Here is a 25144-nt window from a genome sequence, read left to right as displayed (position 1 = left end):
CCTGTAGGGGATGTTGCTGCTCCTCTAAGCCCAGTGGTGTTTGAGGGCGAGGCTAAAGCACCTGCCACATTGCCCCGTTTTGATCCACTCTCCCCACTTTCAACCGGTGATGCCAGGAGGGATGTCCGTTCCATACAGTTCCAACTTGAGGCAGAACGAGAACAGCGGCAGTTCCAGTTGGAGATGTGTAAAATTGAGGCAGAACGAGAACAGCGGCAGTGTAAAATTGAGGCAGAGTTAAAAATGCGCCAGATGGAACTGGAGGCAGAGACAGCGAGGCTAGCCTTCAGGCCTGCAGCGACTGTTAGTGAGGAGTCCTCACCAGCTGTAGCTTCCAACACTTTTGACATTAGTAGGCAGATTGCCTTAGTACCTGTGTTCAGAGAGTCAGAGGTTGACTCCTATTTTTGTGTATTTGAACGTGTAGCCTTGAAATGGCCTGAAGAGGTATGGTGCCTATTACTTCAGTGTAAATTAACTGGTAAAGCTCAAGAGGTTTTGTCAGCGCTACCTCTTGAGGACAGTTTAAATTATGAAGTGGTTAAAGCTACTGTTCTTCGCGCCTATGAGCTTGTGCCTGAGGCATACCGACAGAGATTTAGGTCTCATAAGAAGTCTTCTAGTAAGACTTATGTGGAATTTGCTAGAGAGAAGGGAAATCTGTTTGATAAATGGCATGCTGCTTGCAAGGTAACTGATTTTAACTCTCTCCGGGAGTTAATCTTGTTGGAAGAGTTTAAAAATTGCTTACCTGAACGCATTGTAGTGTACCTAAACGAACAGAAAGTATCCTCCCTGTCAGAAGCGTCTGTGTTGGCAGACGAGTTTGTGTTGACGCACAAGAGTGTGTTTTCGGCTCATACTGAGAGTAGAGTTACAGAATTGCCTACTTATAGCCCTAGTCGGCCAGCAGTATATCAAGCACGCCAGAAAAATGAGCGTCCCTGTTTCTATTGTCATAAGGTGGGACATATGATTAATGATTGCTTCCTGCTAAAACGTAAACAAGGGATGCCTCTTCGTGCCAAGCCACCAACAGGTGTTGGTCTAATTCGTACGGTTGTGAGGTCTGAAACGAAACAGGTGCCTAAGGGTAAATGTATTTTGAAAGACCCAGTTCCCGACCGTAGTTATGAACCGTTCATTTTCGAGGGGTTTGTGTCCCTAGCGAATGACGAAGCGTCTCAGCGGCCGGTTAAAATCCTTAGGGATACTGGTGCGGCGCAGTCGTTTATATTGTCTGATGTGTTGCCCTTATCCGACGATACATACTGTGGTTCCAGTGTGTTAGTTCAGGGTATAGAAGTGGGTTTTGTTCCAGTGCCATTGCACTTTGTGAAAGTACACTCTGAGTTAATCAGTGGAATATTCAGAGTGGGGGTACGTCCTAGGTTGCCAGTAAAAGGTGTGACCTTTATAATGGGTAACGATATTGCCGGAGGAAAGGTAGTACCCGTTTTGGAGGTAATGGATAAAAGTGACCACTCTCTCTCCAATGAGCTGGCACAGAGTTATCCACATGTGTTCCCCGCTTGTGCTGTCACTCGTGCTCAGACACGACAAGAGAGTGACGTGATAGATTTGTCAAACTGTTCTGTTCAAAGAGGATGACCAAGAGGATGGGTTGTGCGCTATCTCTGGGAAGCTGATCACCTCTGACAAACAGCCCAGGAAAGAAGAGAAGAATGTCGAACTTGTTGCTGATGCAATACAGTTACCAGTCACTCGTGAGCAGCTGGTTACAAACCAAAAGGTTGACACCAAGCTTGCTAAATGTTTTTCTAGTGTTGTCTCATTGGAAGAGGTAAAGAAGAAGAACGTGGCTTACTTCATTGAGGGTAATCTCCTCATGCGTAAATGGACATCCCATGATGACGCAGGCGGAGATTGGAATGCTGTTTACCAAATAGTGATTCCTACAGCCTTTCGACAAAATGTGTTATCCCTTGCTCATGATCACCCATGGTCTGGTCATTTAGGAATCACAAAAACATATGATCGGATCCTTCGCCATTTCTTTTGGCCAGGTTTAAAACAAGATGTGGCTCAGTACTGTCGTACCTGCCACACATGTCAGATAACAGGAAAACCAAATCAGGTTATTCCTCCCGCTCCTCTTTGTCCAATACCTGTCATAGGTGAACCATTCGAACATGTGGTGGTTGATTGTGTTGGACCGTTACCGAAGACAAAATCGGGTAACCAGTTTCTGTTGACAATTATGTGTATGGCAACAAGATACCCCGAGGCCATTCCTCTGCGTAGGATTACAGCCCCGGTAGTGAGTAAAGCCTTAATAAAATTCTTCACGACATTCGGATTACCTATGGTGGTACAAAGTGATCAAGGTACCAATTTCCTATCCAAACTCTTCAAACAGGTGTTAAAATCCTTATCAATTACGCACCGTGTGTCAAGCGCCTATCACCCAGAGTCTCAGGGTGCGCTTGAAAGATGGCATCAGACACTGAAGTCTATGCTACGTAAATATTGTTTAGAATCTGAGAAAGATTGGGATGAGGGAGTTCCTCTAGTTTTGTTTGCTGCTCGTGAAACTGTACAGGAGTCCCTAGGTTTCAGCCCGGCTGAACTAGTGTTTGGTCACACAGTGAGAGGACCAATGAAAGTTCTTAAAGAACAGTTTTTGTCCCAAGAGTTGTGTACAGGAGATGAAAATGTGTTGGACTACGTTAGTCGCTTTCGGGAGCGCCTACACCAAGCCTGTGCTCTTGCAAAGGAAGCTCTGTCTTCCTCCCAAAGGAGCATGAAAAGACACTATGATAAAGAGGCTGTTTCTCGTCCACTACAGCCAGGTGACCAAGTACTGGTCTTATTGCCTGTTCCAGGATCTTCACTGTCAGCTCGTTTCTCTGGTCCTTACTTCATTGAGAAGAAATTAAGTGAAACTGATTATGTGCTTCAAACGCCTGATAGAAAACGCCAATCGCGTGTGTGCCACATTAACATGTTAAAAGCCTACCACACCCGACCCGTCACCCAAGTGGATAGTTCAAAAATAGAGGAAGGTACTGCTGTCTCCTCTGCTTCTACTGCTATGGTAGTGGACTGTCATATTGATGATGGTGAGGGAGATGGATTAGAGTTGCGCAATAATCAGCAGCAGTGCGTTAGATTGCCCAACTCAGAAATACTGCTGTCTATCCAGTCAGGTCTGGTTCATTTAACGGACGGACAGGCCGACGATGTTGTGAGGCTACTACACAGTTTTCCATGTCTCTTTAATGACGTTCCTACTCGCACAAACGTGTTGGAACATGACATTAATGTTGGAAATGCTACACCTATCAAGCAACACCCCTATCGTATCAACGCTTCCAAAAGGAAGATAATGAGGGATGAAGTGACATATTTGTTGGAGAATGACCTGGCTACGCCAAGTTCAAGCCCTTGGAGTTCTCCTTGCATTCTGGTTCCTAAACCTGATGGTACGTCCAGGTTATGTACGGATTATCGAAAGGTTAATTCTGTCACAATGCCAGATTCGTTCCCGTTACCCAGACTGGACGACTGTATCGACACTATTGGTGCTGCTAAGTATGTTACTAAGTTGGACCTCTTAAAAGGTTACTGGCAGGTTCCGTTAACTTCACGTGCTTCGGAGATTTCTGCCTTTGTAACCCCAGACAACTTCCTACAGTACTCAGTCATGGCTTTTGGGATGCGAAATGCACCAGCCACTTTCCAACGACTGGTTAACTCCGTATTAGCTGGAGTACCCAACTGTAGTGCTTATCTTGATGATCTGGTGATTTATTCGTCTGAGTGGTCAGATCATGTTGACTCTCTCAGGGTAGTATGTGAACGGTTGGCAGCTGCTTCGCTAACCCTGAACTTGGCAAAGTGCGAGTTTGGAAAAGCTACTGTTACTTATCTTGGCAAAGAGGTCGGCCATGGACAGGTGCGCCCTGTTGATGCCAAGGTATTGGCTATAACTGCATTTCCCGCACCTACCACCAGACGACAGCTACGCCGTTTTTTTAGGGATGGTTGGCTACTACCGTAGTTTCTGTCAATTTTTCTGCGGTAGTTGCTCCATTGACCGATTTGCTCAGTCCGGCTAAATCATTTGTGTGGTCTCCGGATTGTAAAATAGCTTTTGAATCTGCGAAAGCCCTCATGTGTAATACCCCTGTACTTGCTGCTCCGGATTTTGAAAAACCGTTTCAACTTGAGGTAGATGCTAGTGCCAGAGGTGCTGGTGCTGTTCTACTGCAGCAGGACAAGAGTGGAGTGGATCATCCAGTGTGTTATTTTTCTCGGAAGTTTAATAAATGTCAAACAAACTATGCCACAATAGAACAGGAAGCTCTTGCTTTGTTGTTGGCTCTGCAGCACTTTGAGGTGTACATTGGTTCCAGTGCCCTGCCAGTGATTGTATATACGGACCAAAACCCCTTAGTGTTTCTCCACCGCATGTACAATCAGAACCAGCGCCTAATGCGTTGGGCCCTTATTGTACAGAATTATAATTTGGAGATAAAGCATAAAAAAGGTTCTGAGAATGTGTTGGCAGATGCTTTGTCTCGTGTGTGAGAATTATGATGTTCGTATGTTTTGTAAATGTGTTCGCAATCCCCCTAGGGTTGCTCTTTTAAGGGTGGGAGTGTTACGGATACAAGTGTTCTGTGTGTATCCTGTGTATTTCTTTTCTCTCCTTCTCCCCTACTCACAGGTGACCATCATCATTCCCCAATCAGTCATCAATCAGTCGCTAATCAGAAGACACCTGCTCCTTTTCCCTTACCCAATCACAGTCCCTTTCCCTTGGTTTAAAACCCCTGTCAGTTGTTTTCTCCCCAGCTCAATCTCTTTTGTAAATGCCTCCTGTCTGTAGATCGCTTGTGTGTTTTGCAGTTACATGTCACTTGGTCCCCATCTGTGAGTATTGTTTTTGGTTATGGTGTTTGAGTGTTTGTTTGATGGTGGGAAAAGGGGGTAACCAGACAAGTTGCCCTTGGGCTACACTACCCGTAGTTAAACTTTGTTATATAAACACTAGTTAGAACTGGGCGGACCACCCCCTGTATTTTTGGTTAGTTAGTTAGCTGTTTGTGAAGTAGGCTAGTCTAGCTTAGGGGTGTTTTGAATTATTATTCTTTCATTCCTTGGGTCCCGCTCAGCCCCTTTTCCTGCTCACCCCATTTACCGTGTGTTTATAAATAAACATTTAGTGTTTGACGGTAATTAAGTTGTCTGTGGTTATTTTTGTTCTCACTGATACGTTGTCACGATAATAATTTGCATGAGTTGTGTTACGGGTCCCATTAACATCACTCCTAGATTGTCGGGCCAAAGGGATTCGTAACAAAGGGTCAGACCAAAACGCAGAGTGGTTAGTGTTCATTATTTACTGAGTCAACAAAACACTTCAAAATACAAAACAACCAACAAACGTGACAAAACCGAAACAGTCCTGTGGCACAACCTGACACAGGAACAAACACCCACAAAACACACGTGAAACCCCGGCTGCCTTAGTATGATTCTCAATCAGGGACAACGATTGACAGCTGCCTCTGATTGAGAATCATACCAGGCCGAACACAAAATCCCAACATAGAAAATCACACATAGACAAACCCACCCAACTCACGCCCTGACCAACTAAATAAATACAAGACAAAAGAAAACAGGTCAGGAACGTGACATCTTCACTCTCCTTGTGTCACTCTTCTTACTCTCAACTTTTTCTTCTCCTCCAATCGTCTTCCTGATCTTTCTTCTTCCTTCTCTTTACCTTTCTACCTCACTCTTCCACACTCTCCTCGCTTCACTCTTTTTACTCCCTTAATTTTTCCTTCTCCAGTCTTTAATAATAAATAGTACACTATTAGATAAAATACTTTGGTTAACAGATTCCCATTGCTTGCCTCATTTTGTATTTTATAACAAAAACATTGTTTGGAATAATACATTGGCAGGCTCTGTAATCATATCTTTATCTTTCCTCCTCTATCTCACTCTTCTTCCTATCCAGTCTTCCTCCTCTCCACTCGAACAGAAAACATTATGCTAATGTTGAAATGAAAATTTCAAAATATATTTTCACACTACTTATAATGCCAAACCATCAAAATTGTAATCTACAAATAAATATTATCATAATTGTGCATTAATTTAATATAATCATATTTTCAAAATAGCCCGTCCACTGCATGTTTACATGTGAACGTTTTTTAACCTAGCTCCCATGACAGTTGCTGGCTAACCTAGCTAGATCGACATAGGTTATGCTAGCTAACATTAGCTATTTAAAACCATATAACGCAGACCATTTAACTATAAAATAAGTTGTGAAAGAACATCATTAGCTAGTATTTCAAACGAGTGTAACTTACCTGGCTTGAAAAGACGTTTGTGGTGATGTTATGGATTCACTTGACACTTGCTAGCTTTTGGCCAAGTTTTCCACAGCAGTTTTCTCTAAAACTAGCGCGAGCAAGTAGTTAGAAGAAGTAGAAGAGTGAACGAAGCTGATATAGCGAGCGGCCCCCTCTGCTGGACAAAACAAGCACAACAAGATTGATACGTCAACCGGTAGACTCTGATGCCCGGTCTTTCTTGCCACTTAAAAATGTTATTTCACTTTGCAGTCTGTTTTTAATGCACAGTTAAAAACGGGGACATTTCCGGGGACAGCTCCAGCCGGGGACAGGCCACTAAAAACGGGGACTGTCCCCTGTCCTCTGTTCACCCTATTATATGGTGATCGCATCTAAAATGTCATAGTATTACCACGGCTACCGGCAAAACAGTTCATCTTTCAATCACCCACGTGGGTATAACCAATGAGGAGATGGCACGTGGGTACCTGCTTCTATAAACCATTGAGGAGATGGGAGAGGCAGGACTTTCAGTGCGATCTGCGTCAGAAATAGGAATGATTTCTATTTTAGCCCTTGGTAACGCAGACGCTCGTTGGCGCGCGAGCAGTGTGGGTGCAATAATTGAATAACATGGATTTCTAAATTTATTTTGCGACGCACGCAACGTGTCCGGTCTGGTCAGCATGTTACACTACTCCTTTCAAAGAGCGCGTCCTCGGGCTAATGTAATGAAACAGGCAGGGAGCAGGTCTTGAACCCTCGACCTTCTTGCCCGAGGTTCGGCGCGCTATCACCTGTGCCGCAAAAGCATGCTCAAGCGGCAGAGTCGATTTCCGCGCTTATAAACCCAGGGTCGTTACAATACAACGTAGCCAAAGACCATAGGGTCCCCTAGGAAACACTTAACAACAATCTGGTTCCTACCATGTCACAATAACACAACATTTGGTTAAAAATAAGGCACAGATTGATTATTCATATTGTGCAGCCCTACATGGCAGTGTGGAAATGAGCTCAAATGAATGCAGGAAATGCAGAAATTTATGAAAATGCAGAGAATTATTTTGGGTTGAAGTTGAATTGAACAGTATAAAACATTCAGAATGCAGAAAGAACCATTTGAAATCACTTAGAATGTATGTGTTGCCATCCTAGGGTGACACACTACGCATAAAGCAAATTTAGAATTTCTATTATTCAAAAACATAAAATACCGTCAAATTTTGGCCATATCGCCCAGCCCTAGCCCCCGGTGATGTGCTGGCTAGACCACACTACCTTCTGGAGAGCCCTGTGGTTGTGGATTGTGCAGTTGCTGTACCAGGTGGTGATACAGTCCAACAGGATTTCTTCAGCCTCCTGAGGTTGAAGAGGCGCTGTTGTGCCTTCTTCACCACACTGTCTGTGGATGAATCATTTCAGATTGTCAATGATGTGTACACCAAGGAACTTGAAGCTTTTAACCATCTCCACTGCCGCCCCGTCAATGTGGATGGGGGCACGCTCCCTCTGTTGTCTCCTTAAGTCCACGATCAGCTCCTTTGTTTTGTTGATATTAGGCTTGGGCAGTATACCATATACAAAATGCAGAAGATATTTCTTATACGTTTTCTTATTTTTTTTCCAGCGTGAAAAATTAAGAATTTTGCTTTAAACGCGACCCCTAAGTTTAACTCGCTAGTTATCAAAGTAAGTGGCTGCATTAATAAGGTGACGGGCATTATATTGTGTTGGCTTTCTACCATGTTTGAGAAGTCAAAGCCTTTTGGATGAGTTATCTGTACAGCTGCCACTGCTATTTTTTGTTTTCCTTTGGTTTTCTCTTCTCTAGAGTTCTCAGCAGTCTGCTCCACCCCCATCTTCTCTGAGCAGAGTAGACAGGCCGATTGCCCTTGCGACTCCAGAATCCACACGTGTACACATGCTGCTCCAGAACCAGTACTGTTCATTGGCACAATGTCACTTGTGAATGTGACCCGTTTCAGGAAGCTAGATATATGTCGCACGTCACTACTTCACAGGAGAGGCATTTTAATGTAAACCTTATTTTCGGGAACATGTGAACTTTAATGTGCATTAATAACAAACTGGTATGCCATCTGTAAATACAAATAAAATGGTTACATTACAATCCTAGTTGGTTTACCCAAGGAAAAAGTAAGGAACCTTCCCGCTAGCCATGATTGGCTGAGATAATGGATGGGCTGGGCATGCCGAGAGATGAGTTCGGATTGGTCTGCCATGTAGTATGCTTCTGAGCTGCTCAGTATGTGTAGATAATCCTTGCTACCATGGCTTTTTTTAAAGATATCGTGGAGAACTGCAAAAGTGTTGCTACTGCTCTCAACAACATTGCTGGCCTGAATTTAGCAGGCGCTATCAACAAAGATAAGTGGGAAAAAGTTATGATGGACTACTTTCTGGTGGACGATCATGCCATGCTGACTCTCTCTGACTCTGTAAATGAATCTTACGATAAGGAAATCCCTGATTTAGGTAAAAACAATTTAATTGAACCAGACATTGTAGTCTTCTGATGACAGTAATGGGGAAGAAACGGTGATAGTAATATTATTCGTATCTCAGAAATCCATTTGCATTGCTAGTTATAGCCTAATGTTAGCTAGCTAGCTAACATTGAACCTAGTTGGTTAGCTTTAGCTACCTGCAGATTCATACTGCAGCATTTCATGCATGGTGACCAGCTATGACAATCCGTTTATACTGCATGGGCTGGGATTAAGGTTCATTATTTAGCTAGCTGCTTGTCTAAATAAAAGACTCCACTTTGCCAGATGATTGCATGACCCATCAAGTTAGCCATGTGTTTGGGAGTGTTTACGGCCCTCTATTGTATTTCATGAACTTCTGTACATGTCTAGACAATAGTGACCCATCCACTTAGCTAGATGTGGCAGGGGGGTGGTTTTCTTTCACAGGAACCATCAATTTAGACAAGTGTGTCTGGGTAAGCATCATCTAATAATTATACTGAACAAAAATACAAAACGCAACATGCAACAATTTCAAAGATTTCACTGTTACAATTCATATAAGGAAATCAGTCAATTGAAATAAATGTATTAGGCCCTAATCTATGGATTTCACATGACTGGGCAGGGGTGCATAGGCCCACCCATTTGGCAGCCAAGCCCACTCGCTGGGGAGCCAGGCCCAGCCAAACGGAATGAGTCCACCCCCACAGGCGATCCCACAGGTGAAGAAGCCGGATGTGGAGGCGCCTGGCGTGGTTACACGTGGTCTGTGGTTGTGCGGCCAATTGGACGTAGTACCAAATTCTCTAAAACAACGTTGGAGGCAGCATATGGCAGAGAAATGAACAGTCAATTCTCTGACATCAGCTCTGGTGAACATTCCTGTAGTCAGCATGTCAATTGCATGCTCCCTCAAAACTTGAGACATCTGTGGCATTGTGTTATTTTTTTTGTCAAAGGTGGAATTTCCCCAGGACAAGGTGCACCTGTGTAATGATCATGCTGTTTAATCAGCTTCTTGATATGGAACATTTCTGGGAATTTTTATTTCAGCGCATGAAACATGGGACCCACATGTTGCTTTTCTATTTTTGTTCAGTGTATAAAATATTTATACAATATTTTGATCTGGAAACTTTCTATTTTTGATATTGCTAAAATGAAAATATGCAAGTAACCATTTTACAATGCCATTTACACCTTCTGTATCCTGTGCATGTGACAAATACATCTTGATTTGATATAGTGTGTATTTACCAGAGATAATGTGAAGAACAACATGACCTACCCCAAAGTTAGATTAGGATTTAGGCCAAGGACTAGATATTGTATTTTTACCTGGAGATTTGCCCTTATTGTAGGCTACTACTTTCACCACTTTTAGTTTTGAAATATTTGGTTGTTAACTACACTACCTTACTCACTCTGTTTCGCACATGGCCTCACATATGAATCCTTAAAGAGATGGTTGGGGCTATGGCTTAAGAGGGTGTGAACAATGCTGAATAGGTGTAGACAAAGAAGATCTCTCCAGAAAATCTCTCCAAACATTCACATACATTTTCTAAAAAATGGGGTTACAAGTTTATCAACTTTCAAAGCAGAACTACTTTCCCATTGTTCCTCAATTGCAGTGTTTGATATATCATTTCGTAGCTCTGAGTCTTTACTTTTATCCAATGTAAAAATTCCAACATAAGACTGAATCGAGGTGGTCGGTCACATATGATGGTACATAGGACCCAACCACACATGTTGTATGTGCGATTTGTAATATATGAGACATTTGCTGCTTTGAACCCAGTCGTGCATACAGTAAACGTGCCAATGAGTGTCTGAGCCAAAGGACGAGTGTAATATGAATGACCGCCACATGCATGCGTGTCACTAGAACTTAAAGTAGATATTGATACTGTAGCTGTGGTAAGGAGCCATTGCTGAGAAGATGTCAAATAGATTGGGTCTAACATGTGAGGTGTTTTTGTATTTTTATGGATCCCCATTAGCTGCTGCCAACGCTACTCTTCCTGGGGTCCAGCAAAATTAAGGCAGTTCTAAAAATGTTAAAACATTACAATACATTTATTACACATTAAGTGTGTGCCCTCAGGCCACTACTCTACTACCACATATCTACAACACAAAATCCATGTGTGTGTATAGTGAGTATGTTATCGTGTGTGTGTATGCATGTGTCTGTGCCTGTGTTTGTGTTGTTTCACAGATCCCGCTGTTCCATAACATGACATATAAATACTCCCCTAGATTCATGCCCATTGGTTGAAAGAAAGGAAAATAATTTTTGCACTAGTGAGCCCATAGGTTAGTCAGCAACCGTGATAGAATTGCCTGAGCGTGCCATGCTCATAGGCTGAAGTTAGTAGGTGAAGACATTCCACACACTCGACATTCACAGAGACTGCTGGCTCGAAATCATGAAAAGAATGGTCAATCAGGTTTGCTGATTGAATGTGACGAGATATTGTAATATCTCCTTGGGTCAGATTATTCACCAAGAGGTTATAAAATGCATTTTTCCCAAAGGGTGCTGGCGACAGATACCCCCTCATGGATAACTGCATTGCATCTAGCCTTATGAGAAGATGGTATGGTCAGTGGAGACGGCACTGTGACCTGTGACCATACTTGGTTGGTTTTCCAATCCATTAGTGGGAGTAAACGATCCATCAAGTCTGCTCTGAGTAGCAGGGGTTCAGATTCGAGGCTGGTAACATTCCCAGGGTGAACAAGCGATATGTCCTGGAAGTGTAGTTTCAGCATGAGTCTCAAGGTGAGAGGTGAGGTAGTCTGAGTGAAACCTCGAAGTATAGTGTCGCATCGTTCTGTTTTTAACCAACGTTTAGTTGGCTTCAAAGCACTTTTGAGTTAATTGAAAAAACGTTTCAGAAATTAGCAACATTGTCGAGCCTGAAACAATTAGCGCATCACAGGTTAAGCAGTTCTCCAGGACTGTTTTCAGGTATGGGCTGTTTGAGTTGCATTTTGCGGTCATATTCCCCACAAAGTGGAGTGGTTGTTCACAACTACGTGATGTGTCATTTGTGTTCATGGTGAAGACACATCGACTAATCGGGTTTGAGTGGAATCGTCTATTGCGATGTTTTTGACCTTTTGCTGAGCAACATTTGTATCAGAGTCTATAGACAAAGCCTGTGGGCTTGTTTCTTGATCGAGCAGGCCCTGGATAGGGTTTTCGAGTGAAAGCAGTTTGATTGTTTACATCCTTGCTAAGGGTGCTAATTCTGGCGAATCTCTTGTCCGGCAATTCCACGTCTAGTCATAGTGACTTGTCTTTTTCCCCTTAATCAACATTTTCTTGCTTTAGTACTTCATGTAGAAGAACATCTAGAGAGCATCGGTCTACGTTTTGATCATCGTTGAACCCTTTGTGACGCTTTTTACCGTTGTATTCTGACACTTTGTGTGGTTTGGGTGCAGGAACGGAGTGATCAGGTTGATTGTAATGGTAGTCATTTTGCTGGCGATGTACTTTAGTTATTTTGACCGCGGTGGGTATTCAAACGGAGTTCCTCGGCTAGCAGAATGTTTTCCTTTTCTGCTTTTGTCAGTTTCCCGGTTCTCTCCACCTGTCCTTTCATATGAACCGTTTCTTGCTCGTGCTTCTGCTGTGCACTGCGATTTTGGACCGATGTAAATCTCTGATAACGACCATGCATCAGGGCTAAACTGAAGAGAACCTTTACAAGAGCTGCGGCCGATGGTTGAATTTGGAGAGCATTTGTCGCAATTTCTGCTGGTTTTCTGCTAATGGCATAGTTAGGGTTTTTATCGCTGCTGGGGTCAGCGATCAATACTTTTATGGGTGAAGGTTCACTAATTAGCAGAGGAATGGGGACATGATAGCTTGCACATAATTTTTATTTTTTAAAGTTTGGGTTTTGAGTCATTGGAAGCTCTAAAAACGATTTTAATCTATTTATATACTTTAATGAACCATCAATACTAGATCAGTAATGTGAGAGTTGGACGTGAATGAATTTGCAAAAGCAATTTAATTGATGAATCAATTGTTTGGGATAGGGGGCGGTATTTTCACGTCCTGATGAAAACCGTGCCCAAAGTAAACTGCCTGCTACTCAGGCCCAGAACCCAGGATATGCATATCATTCGTAGATTGGATAGAAAACACTCTACAGTTTCTAAAACTGTTAAAATGATGTATGTGAGTATAACATAACTTATTTGGCAGGCGAAACCCCGAGGACAAACCATCCCGATTTTTTTGTTGTTGAGGTGACTGTGTTTTCAATTGATTTCTATGGGAATCTAGATTTCTGATTGGTTGCAATTCCTTGGTTGCAATTCTTAGGGCGTCCACTAGATGTCAACAGTCTTTGGAAATTGGTTGATGTTTTTCTTTTGAGTAATGAAGAAGTATGGCTGTTCAGACTGAGTGTCGAGTGTAGTGTACTGTTGTGTTTGGGGCGAGCGACCTGGCGCTCGCTCCACTTTCATTTTATCCGCTATTGAATAAAGTTTATTCCGTCTGAAATTTGATCGATTATTTACGTTTTAAAATACCTGAAGTTGGATTTGGAAAGTTGTTGGAAATGTTTGGACCAAGATTACAGGTAATTTATTAGATAATGTGTAGTCATGTTGGGCGAGTTGGAACCGGTGTTTTTCTGAATCAAACGCGCCAAATAAGTGGACATTTTGGGGATATAACGATGGAATTAATCGAACAAAAGGACCATTTGTGATGTTTATGGGACATATTGGAGTGCCAACAGAAGAAGATCTTCAAAGGTAAGGTATGAATTATATCGTTATTTCTGAGTTTTGTGTCGCGCCTGGCGGGTTGAAATATGATTGTCATGTGTTTGTTTGATGGGGTGCTGTCCTCAGATAATCGCATGGTTTGCTTTTGCCGTAAAGTATTTTTGAAATCTGACACGGTGGCTGGATTAACAAGAAGTTAAGCTGTTTTTGGTTTATTCCACTTGTGATTGTATGAAAGTTAAATATTTCTCATAATTTATTTTGATTTTCGCGCTCTGCAATTTCACCGGATGTTGTCGAAATATTCCGCTAGCGGAACCCCTAGCCGTAAAAGGTTAATGATTGATCGTACCTGTATAGGCTATCTGGGAATTAAACTTTAATTAACCTTAAAGCGTCGCTGTATCTATGTTCATGTGGAAAAGTGAAAAATGTCTAATTGGTTGAAACAAATCAATTTGGACCTTATCCAAGCTAATGCTAGCTACTTAAACAACAATGAACGAAGTGGCAACAATGCCACATTGATGGGAGCTAACCAACCAGGTCCAATGTTAGCTAGCTAACATTAGACTCTAACTATAAAAGTAAACGGCTCTGGAAAACAAATAACGTCAGCTAGGGAGCCAACACTACACTTTACCTTGAAATGAACCACTTTCTGTCAAAATTAGAAACGTGTAATATATGAAAATGTAGCTACCTAACGCTGGACTATCTTACCTGCATACATCAACATACATCATGGATGCCTCTCACTGTCTGGAATGTCATACCACGATTGCCCTTAGTTTGAAGATGTAATCCAGAGACAGGTGTTTTCTCCATCTCTTCAGCTATCATACTCTAATTCTACCTATTTCAAAACTTGATCCTCCATAAAATGGAGAGCAACACTTATTCAGCTCCACTACACAATACATTTTTTTAAAAGCAGCGTTCGACACGATTACCAACACAGACTGACGAGCTCAAATAGACAGAAGCCTTCAATATGGCAGACCAATCCTCTCTCCTCTCTCGGCATGTCCAGCCCACTCATTATCTCAGCCAATCATGGCTAGTGGGAAGGTTGCTACGTTTTTCTGTGGATTAACCAACAAGGCTCGTAATTTAACAGTTGTATTCATATTTACAGATGGCATACAAGTTTGTTACAAGTTTGTTATTAAGTTTGTTATTAAGGCACAACAAAGTTCACATGTTCGAGAAGGCATTTTGTTCGAGAAGGCATTTTTGCCAAAAAACAATATGTTTTTACGTTCAAACGGCTCTCCTGTGTAGTGGGAAAACACCAGTCTCAAATCTCAACGTCAACAGTGAAGAGGCGACTCCAGGATGCTGGCCTCCTAGGCAGAATTCCTCTGTCCAGTGTCTGTGTTCTTTTGCCCATCTCAATCTTTTATTTTATTGGCCAGTCTGTGATATGGCTTTTTCTTTGCAACTCTGCCTAGAAGCGCAGCATCCCAGAGTCGCCTATTCACTGTTGATGTTGAGACTGGTGTTTTGTGGGTACTATTTAATGAAGCTGCCAGTTGAGGACTTGTGGGGCATCTGTTTCTCAAACTAGACACTCTAATGTACTTGTCCTCTTGGATTAGCTAACACAACGTGCCATTGCAACACAGGAGTGATGGTTGCTGATAATGGGCCTCTGTACGCCTATGTAAATATTTCATAAAAATATTTATGCCGTTTCCAGCTACAGTAGTCATTTACAACATTAACAATGTCTACCCTGTATTTCTGATCAATTTTATGTTATTTTAATGGACAAAAAAATTTGCTTTTCTTTCAAAAACAAGGACATTTTTAAGTGACCCCCAAACTTTTGAACGGTAGTGTATGTTGATTCGTTTAACACTTTTGGTTACTACATGATTCCATATGTGTTATTTCATAGTTTTGATGTCTTCACTATTATTCTACAATGTTGAAAATAGTAAAAATAAAGAAAAACCCTTGAATGAGTAGGTGTGTCCAAACTTTTGACTGGTTCTGTACATAAATACACCAAATGGCTTACTGGTGTTCTGAACTGCAAATGGCCAATAACTCAACAGTGCAAGTTTGTTATTGAGTTATACAGAGGTAAATTGGATTGTAGGCACTGGTTGTAGGTCTGCTTTAGGTCTCCCCCTATTGGTAAAATGAGCACGCTGTATGAAAATGTTGATCTGGTAGAAATGTAAATAAATCTTGTCTCCAAAATAATGCATCCTCCAGCAATGCAATTGCAATGTACAAGTTTGGAGTAAAAATCGAACCTAATTTTATTGGTCACATACACATGGTTAGCAGATGTTAATGCGAGTGTAGCGAAATGCTTGTGCTTTTAGTTCCGACAATGGAGTACTATCTAACAAGTAATCTAACAGTTTCACAACAACTACATTGTAAATGGATGAATAAGAATATGTACATATAAATATATGGATGAGCGATGGCCGTGTGGCATAGGCAAGATGCAGTAGATGGTATAGAGTACAGTATTTACATATGAGATGAGTAATGTAGGGTATGTAAACATTATATAAAGTGAGTTTGGCTTTAAGTATAGTAGAGGGTGGCCTTAAAGGCCCTGAGATTAGTTATAGAATTGTTTTGAATACTGCACTTGACATCATACAGCATGTAAATGTGCCTAACCACAAAGACACTGGATCTGAAGGTATTGTTAGCTGGCAGACTTTTATTTTTGACTTTAACTTGGATTCACAGTTCAACAATGCCTATTATAGCTTGTGTGGCTGTTGCAGTACACTCACCCTGCACACATAATGCACTACTATGCCAATTATACAGTACTGAAAATTACTTATTGAAATGCTTAATGATCCTCTAGGTTACCCCTGTGGAGTTGTTAATGAGTTATTTCCTGCTCTGCCCTTGAAATGTTGGAACCTTTCTCCGGGTAATCACTGAAAAGCAGGAAGAGGGCATGGTTTCTCTGCTGCGCAGTGATAAACCAGAAAGCGATGCCTATCAATGTCAGCAAAAACAGCAGGAAATGGACACATTCCTTCACTGGGTCCCAAAGTCGGGCAGTGCACCAAGCCTCACATCATTAAAGTCCTCCTCTATTAAAGGGACATCCCACAGTGAACTTATGTACATTTCTCGCAGTTTGACTGAGTACTTGGTCTGGCTTGGCTGTCCCGTGTCAGATCAACATCTGTCTTCACATCAGAAACACGCCACTGGTGGTGATGATGTCATCCACAGATGTCCATTCACCTGCTGTTATACAATAGGCCTTTAAATGATGAAGACATTTTTGAAGAGAAATGTTTGACAAAGTAAGTCTCATACGGTTGTGATTTCCTTGTTAGTAGGAAAGATATGGCTTGGGTTTACTGCTGTTGCTGACTGTCAGTAAACCATATAATTAATAACGCTGTTAGCACCCAACATCCCAGAATTCTTGGTTTGATGCGTAGGGGAGCGTTTGTCTCGAGATGGTAGAAATAGTAATTGTTTATGGGAATCCCTCTTTTAAAGTAATGGAGCTTGGTGCTGGATGGCTTTTCCTTTCACACATCCAGCTAGGCACTGCTGGCTATTAACGGCACATTTTTACTCAATTACAGCAGTCTTGAGAAAGTGACAAAAGTTTATTATCGAATCTGTTTGACTACTGTCTCACTCAAGGGACAATTTGCAACATCACATGTTCCAAACCTTGGAGGACAAAGCGAAATGATTACTAGTTTAGTTTCCTTGTGCAAGTCATTGGGTTTTGCATGAGAACATGAGGACATAGGAGTGGCAACTTTTTGGCTCCCACAAATGATACTATCTGAACTGAACAGCTCTGTTTCTGAGTGAGAGTGAGCGCTGCTATAGATCAGAGCATATGAAATTGGTTTGTGTCTGTGCACATGTGTTTGTGAGCCGTTGAGACTGTGACAGGGTGAGTGGAATAGATTTTGAAGTTTTCTTCAAATGGACCCTTAGGTAAATGCTTAGTTGCCGGTAGGGTTGGGCAGTATCCAGATTTTCAAATCATCATTCTGTCCTCTCATACCGGGCTATACGTTACTACCGGTTTACTACACAAGGGGGTGCCAAAAAAAGTTACAACAAAAAAGCCCAAGGGATGTCTATTACCAGGATGTTAACAAAACTAGAACAAGTAATGGCACATTTCAATGGAGGCTCCTAGCTACATATGCTAACAAGCTCAACCTAAATAAACGAATTGCAAAGACAGGCAATCAAGCACATTATACATATACAGTTGTAGTCTGAAGTTTACATACACTTAGGTTGCAGTTATTCAAATTTATTTTTCAACCACTCCACAAGTTTCTTGTTAACAAACTATAGTTTTGGCAAGTCGGTTATCTACTTTGTGCATGACACAAGTCATTTTACCGACAATTGTTTACAGACAGATTATTTCACTTATAATTCACTGTATCACAATTCCAGTGGGTCAGAAGTTTACATCCACTAAGTTGACTGTGCCTTAAAACAGCTTGGAAAATTCCAGAAAATGATGTCATGGCTTTAGAAGCTTCTGATAGGCTAATTGGCATAATTTGAGTCTATTGGAGGTGTACCTGTGGATGTATTTCAAGGCCTACCTTCAAACTCAGTGCCTCTTTGCTTGACATCTTGAGAAAATCAAAAGAAATCAGCCAAGACCTCAGAAAAAACAATTCTGGTTCATCCTTGGGAGAAATATCCAAACGCTTGAATGTACCATGTTCATCTGTACAAACGATAGTACGCAAGTATAAACACCATGGGACCACGTAGCCATTATACCGCTCAGGAAGGAGACACGTTCTGTCTCCTAGAGATGAATGTACCTTGGTGGGAAAAGTGCAAATCAATCCAAGAACAATAGCAAAGGACCTATTGAAGAGGCTGGAGGAAACAGGTCCAAAAGTATCTATATCCACAGTAAAACGAGTCCTATATCGACACAACCTGAAAGGCCGCTCAGCAAGGAAGAAGCCACTGCTTCAAAACCGCCATAAAAAAGCCAGACTACGGTTTGCAACTGCACATGGGGACAAAGATCGTACTTTTTAGAGAAATGTCCTCTGGTCTGATGAAACAAAAATAGAACTGTTTGGCCATAATGACCAGCGTTATGTTAGGAGGAAAAAGGGGGAGGGTTGCAAGCCGAAGAACACCATTCAAACTGTAAAGCACGGGGGTAGCAGCATCATATTGTTGGGGTGCTTTGCTGCAGGAGGGACTGGTGCACTTCACAAAATAGATGGCATCATGAGGAGGTAAAAATATGTGTTTATATTGAAGCAACATCTCAAGACATCAGTCAGGAAGTTAAAGGTTGGTCGCAAATGGGTCTTCCAAATGGACAATTCCCCCAAGCATACTTCCAAAGTTGTGGCAAAATGGCTTAAGGACAACAAAGTAACGGTATTGGAGTGGCCATCACAAAGCCCTGACTTCAAACCCATAGAAAATGTGTGGGCAGAACTGAAAAAACGTGTGCAAGCAAGGAGGCTTACAAACCTGACTCAGTTACACCAGCTCTGTCAGGAGGAATTGGCCAAAATCCACCCAACTTTGTATGGGAAGCTTATGGAAGGCTACCCGAAATGTTTGACCCAAGTTAACTTCACTAGGGTAGCATTCGGAATTTTGGATAAAAAGGGTGCCCAAATTAACCTGCCTGCTACTCAGCCATAAAAACTAGAATATGCATATAATTAGTAGATTTGGATAGATAACACTCTGAAGTTTCTAAAAGTGTTTGAATGATGTCTGTGAGTATAACATAAAAAAAATCCAACCAGGAAGTGGGACATTTGTCGTTTTTCAACTCATTGCCTATCGAATAAACAGTGTCTATGGGGTCATATTGCACTTCCTAAGGCTTCCACTAGATGTCAACAGTCTTTAGAACCTTGTTTGATGCTTCTACTGTGAAGGAGAGGCGAATGAGAGGGGATTGAGTAAGGTCTCTCCCAGAGTGCCATGAGCTGACCACGAGCGTTCACGTGAGAGGTAGCTTGCGTTCCATTGCAATTCTAAAGACAAAGGAATTCTCCGGTTGGAACATTATTGAAGATTTATGTTAAAAACATCCTAAAGATTGATTCTATACATCGTTTGACATGTTTCTACGGACTGTAATGGAACTTTTTGACTTTTTGTCTGCACCTAGTGATAGCGCCTCATTAATTTTGATTACTGGGCAAACAAAAAGGAGGTATTTGGACATAAATGATGGACTTTATCGAACAAATCAAACATTTATTGTGGAACTGGGATTCCTGGGAGTGCATTCTGATGAAGATCATCAACGGTAAGTGAATATTTATAATGCTATTTCTGACTTCTGTTGACTAACAACAAAATTCCATGCATAACAGTTGTATCTTTTAGCAACGTTTATTATGAGTATTTCTGTAAATTGATGTGGCTCTCTGCAAAATCACTGGATGTTTTGGAACTACTGAACATAACGCGCCAATGTAAACTGAGATTTTTGGATATAAATATGAACATTACCGAACAGAACATACATGTATTGTGTAACATGAAGTCCTGTGAGTGTCATCTGATGAAGATCATCAAAGGTTAGTGATTCATTTGATCTCTATTTCTAATTTTTGTGACTCCTCTCTTTGGCTGGAAAAATGGCTGTGTTTTTCTGTGACTTGGCTCTGACCTAACATAATCGTTTGGTGTGCTTTCGTCGTAAAGCCTTTATAAAATCGGACACTGTGGCTGGATTTACAACAAGTGTATCTTTAAAATGGTGTGAAATACTTATATGTTTGAGGAATTTTAATTATGGGATTTCTGTTGTTTTGAATTTGCCGCCCTGCAGTTTCACTGGCTGTTGAAGAGGTGCATCCCACATACCCTAGTGAGGTTAAACAATTTAAAGGCAATGCTACCAAATACTAATTGAGTGTATGTAAACTTCTGACCCACTGGGAATGTGATGATAGAAATAATACGCTGAACTAAATCATTCTCTGACAAATGTGCTGCACTAATGTATTTTCTGTGAAGGAAAACTATACTTGCATCTTCCTGATCACTTTATTGAAGCAAAAACTTAGCTTAATTTCAAGCGATTAATAATGTTCATTAAAGTGGACTGTAATGACATATAGTTCCCAATTTCCCATTGATAATTGCCATTGCAAAGGCTTTGTGGTGAAAGGTAAGAGCCCACCTATAATACATACCAGTCTTGCACCAAAAGCAAAGATCAACAGAGTAAGAGAGGTGATTGTCATTCAAATAACTTCCGGTCTCACTGTAATATACTGTTAATTATACTGAACAAAAATATAAATGCAACATGTAAAGTGTTGGTCCCATGTTTCATGAGCTGAAATAAAAGATCCCAGAAATGTTCCATACGCACTGAAACGCTTTACATCCCTGTTAGTGAGCATTTCTCCTTTGCCAAGATAATCAATCCACCTGACAGGTATGCATGTCAAAAAGCTGATTAAACAGCATGATCATTACACAGGTGCACCTTGTGCTTGGCACAATAAAAGGGCACTCTAAAGAGCGCAGTTTTGTCACACAACACAATGCCACAGATGTCTCAAGTTTTGAGGGAGTGTGCAATTGGCATGCTGACTGCAGGAATGTCCACCAGAGCTGTTGCCAGATAATTAAATGTTCATTTCTCTACCAATGTTGTTTTAGAGAATTTGGCAGTACGTCCAACTGGCCTCACAACCGCAGACCACATGTAACCACTCCAGCTCAGGACCTCCACATTCGACTTCTTCACCTGAGGGATCGTCTGTGACCAGCCACCTGGACAGCTTATGAAACGGAGGAATATTTTTGTCTTTAATAAAGCCCTTTTGTGGGGGAAAACTCATTCTGATTGGCTGGGCCTGGCTCCCCAGTGGGTGGGCCTATGCCCTCCCAGGCCCACCTATGGCTGCGCCCCTGCCCAGTCATGTGAAATCCATAGATTAGGGCCTAATTTATTTATTTCAATTGACTGATTTCCTTATATGAACTGTAACTCAGTAAAATTGTTGAAATTGTTGCATGCTGCGTTTATATTTTTGTTCAGTATAACATAGCATCTCCGGCTTCCATGCATAGCATACAAGCCACTGATGCTGACCTTTGGAACATCTACATTTTAAAAAGTCTAATAAATCCATTTAATATAGCCTACACCATCACAATAAATCCATTATTTATTTTAGGCAGGTCTAAAGAAGCATGTAGCCTATTTCAGGAGAACAGAATAGCATATTCTGAGTCATCATTATGTTAGGTCCTGATCTGGCTATGCCATATGGCTGTGAGCTACACTAGTTAATTTAGCAGGAAATATTTGCTTATACTTCGTGTGGCATTATTTTACACTATTTTATAGTAAGATCAATACAATGGAACATAGCTGAAGAAAAGACAAAGGATATATTTCCGCAAACTATTTTCGAGGGAGTGTGTGCACATGCGGCTATTCTGTGTTGAACAGTTAACAAAGAAACAGGTCCACGTATATATGCTTCATTTAGAGTTATTTATGCTACTTTAATTTTGATACAAACGTTAGGCTATATGTTTTTATTTCTAATATATTCTAAGGCTGCATGATGCGACCGAAGATGATTTGAAAAAATGTGTATGAAAGGCAGGCTGCACACACTTAATCAGTCTCTGATTTACAATTTGACAAGCACTTGAACATTTTCTCAACCAGTATTCTCCAATATAATCTGGTCATTACATAAAGAGTGGAATTATTTTTTATTTAGAAAGGCTCATAAAAAAAATGTAATCCATAGCCTGCACTCCAATAGCGAATGGAAGTTATGTGCAGTTACTTTTTTAATATGCCAGGTAGGCTACACCGTTTGTAAAGCCGATTAATGTGCTTAATTTTTAAGAATTTTGAAATAAATATAGCAGCACGAGAAAGCTGGTATACGCTTTTAAATAGTGGCCAGTCAAAACTGGTTTTCACATGCGATTGTGCAATGACTCGACTTATAAGAGCACGTTTCACTCGGCTCTGAGTGGAGGCTGTCCGTTTCTGAGATACTAGATACTAGATACTGACGAACCGGCGTGCCTGGCACTCAAAGTTGCTTAGGTCACTCGTTTTGCCCATTCTAATGTTCAATTGAACAGTAACTGAATGCCTCGATGCCTGTCTGCCTGATTTATATAGCGATGGACACCAGACTCACTGTCTGTAGGAGCAAACCATTTTTGTGAAAAGTGTGGTGTATAATATTTGTTTTCATGTAAATTGTACTCGCAATTCAGCCCGTTTCTGTCAGTTGTACAATGTTGTAACCATTCTCTCTCTTTTACACACACACACACACACACACACACACACACACACACACACACACACACACACACACACACACACACACACACACACACACACACAGGGCCTTCCCCTGTTTGATGCAGTGTCTACTGGCACAGCACTGGACTCCATTTTGACCTTTTCCGTGCCTGTGAACTTAAGTAACACTCGCCAAGTGCAGTAAACCAATAAAATTGCAGGAGGTCCAAGGTCTTGAAGACACCATTTAATTTAGCTCGAAAGCCAAGTGAAAACAATTTATGCCAGGATCAACATGTAATATCAGAATTTCAGTAGCAAATATTTTGATACATACACTATATAAAAAAAAAGTAAGTGGACACCCCTTGAAATTAGTGGATTAGGCTATTTCAGCCACACCCGTTGCTGACAGGTGTATGAAATCGATCACACAGCCATCAATCTCCATAGTCTCAATGACTTTCAATGTGTCATAAGATGCCACCTGTCCAACAAGTCAGTTTGTCAAATGTCTGCCCTGCTAGACCTGCCCCGGTCAACCGTAAGTGCTGTTATTGTGAAGTGGAAAAAATGTAATCCATAGCCTGCACTCCAATAGCGAATGGAAGTTATGTGCAGTTACTTTTTTAATATGCCAGGTAGGCTACACCGTTTGTAAAGCCGATTAATGTGCTTAATTTTTAAGAATTTTGAAATAAATATAGCAGCACGAGAAAGCTGGTATACGCTTTTAAATAGTGGCCAGTCAAAACTGGTTTTCACATGCGATTGTGCAATGACTCGACTTATAAGAGCACGTTTCACTCGGCTCTGAGTGGAGGCTGTCCGTTTCTGAGATACTAGATACTAGATACTGACGAACCGGCGTGCCTGGCACTCAAAGTTGCTTAGGTCACTCGTTTTGCCCATTCTAATGTTCAATTGAACAGTAACTGAATGCCTCGATGCCTGTCTGCCTGATTTATATAGCGATGGACACCAGACTCACTGTCTGTAGGAGCAAACCATTTTTGTGAAAAGTGTGGTGTATAATATTTGTTTTCATGTAAATTGTACTCGCAATTCAGCCCGTTTCTGTCAGTTGTACAATGTTGTAACCATTCTCTCTCTTTTACACACACACACACACACACACACACACACACACACACACACACACACACACACACACACACACACACACACACACACACACACACACACACACACACACACACACACACACACACACACACACAGGGCCTTCCCCTGTTTGATGCAGTGTCTACTGGCACAGCACTGGACTCCATTTTGACCTTTTCCGTGCCTGTGAACTTAAGTAACACTCGCCAAGTGCAGTAAACCAATAAAATTGCAGGAGGTCCAAGGTCTTGAAGACACCATTTAATTTAGCTCGAAAGCCAAGTGAAAACAATTTATGCCAGGATCAACATGTAATATCAGAATTTCAGTAGCAAATATTTTGATACATACACTATATAAAAAAAAAGTATGTGGACACCCCTTGAAATTAGTGGATTAGGCTATTTCAGCCACACCCGTTGCTGACAGGTGTATTTAATCGAGCACACAGCCATCAATCTCCATAGTCTCAATGACTTTCAATGTGTCATAAGATGCCACCTGTCCAACAAGTCAGTTTGTCAAATGTCTGCCCTGCTAGACCTGCCCCGGTCAACCGTAAGTGCTGTTATTGTGAAGTGGAAAGTCTAGGAGCAACAATGGCTCAGCAGCAAAGTGGTGGGCCACACAGGCTCACAGAACGGGACCGGCGAGTGCTGAACCGTGTAGCGTGTAAAAATCGTCTGTCCTTGGTTGCAACACTGCCTCTGGAAGCAACGTCAGAACAAAAACTGCAGGAGCTTAATGGAATTGGTTTCCATGGCCGAGCAGCCGCACACAGGCCTAAGATCACCATGCACAATCCCAAGCGTCGGCTGGAGTGGTGTAACGCTCACCGCCGTTGGACTCTGGAGCAGTGTAAAAGTAGTGGCGGAATAATGGTCTGGGGCTGTTTTTCATGACTAGGCTGCTTTGTTCCATTCAAGACAATTCTGTGCTTCCAACTTTGTGGCAACAGTTTGAGGAAGGCCCTTTCCTGTTTCAGCATGACAATGCCCCCGTGCACAAGGCGAGGTCCATACAGAAATGGTTTGTGAGCCCATGATTTTGGAATGAGATACTTTTGGTCATGTAGTGTATATATTTGTATGGGATGGTGAGTCCTAGAGGTTGATATCAGTGAACTGAAG

The sequence above is a fragment of the Salvelinus alpinus genome, chromosome 14, assembly GCF_045679555.1.
Source record: "Salvelinus alpinus chromosome 14, SLU_Salpinus.1, whole genome shotgun sequence".
NCBI lineage: Eukaryota > Metazoa > Chordata > Actinopteri > Salmoniformes > Salmonidae > Salvelinus > Salvelinus alpinus.
Note: the sequence above shows the minus strand (reverse complement) of the source record.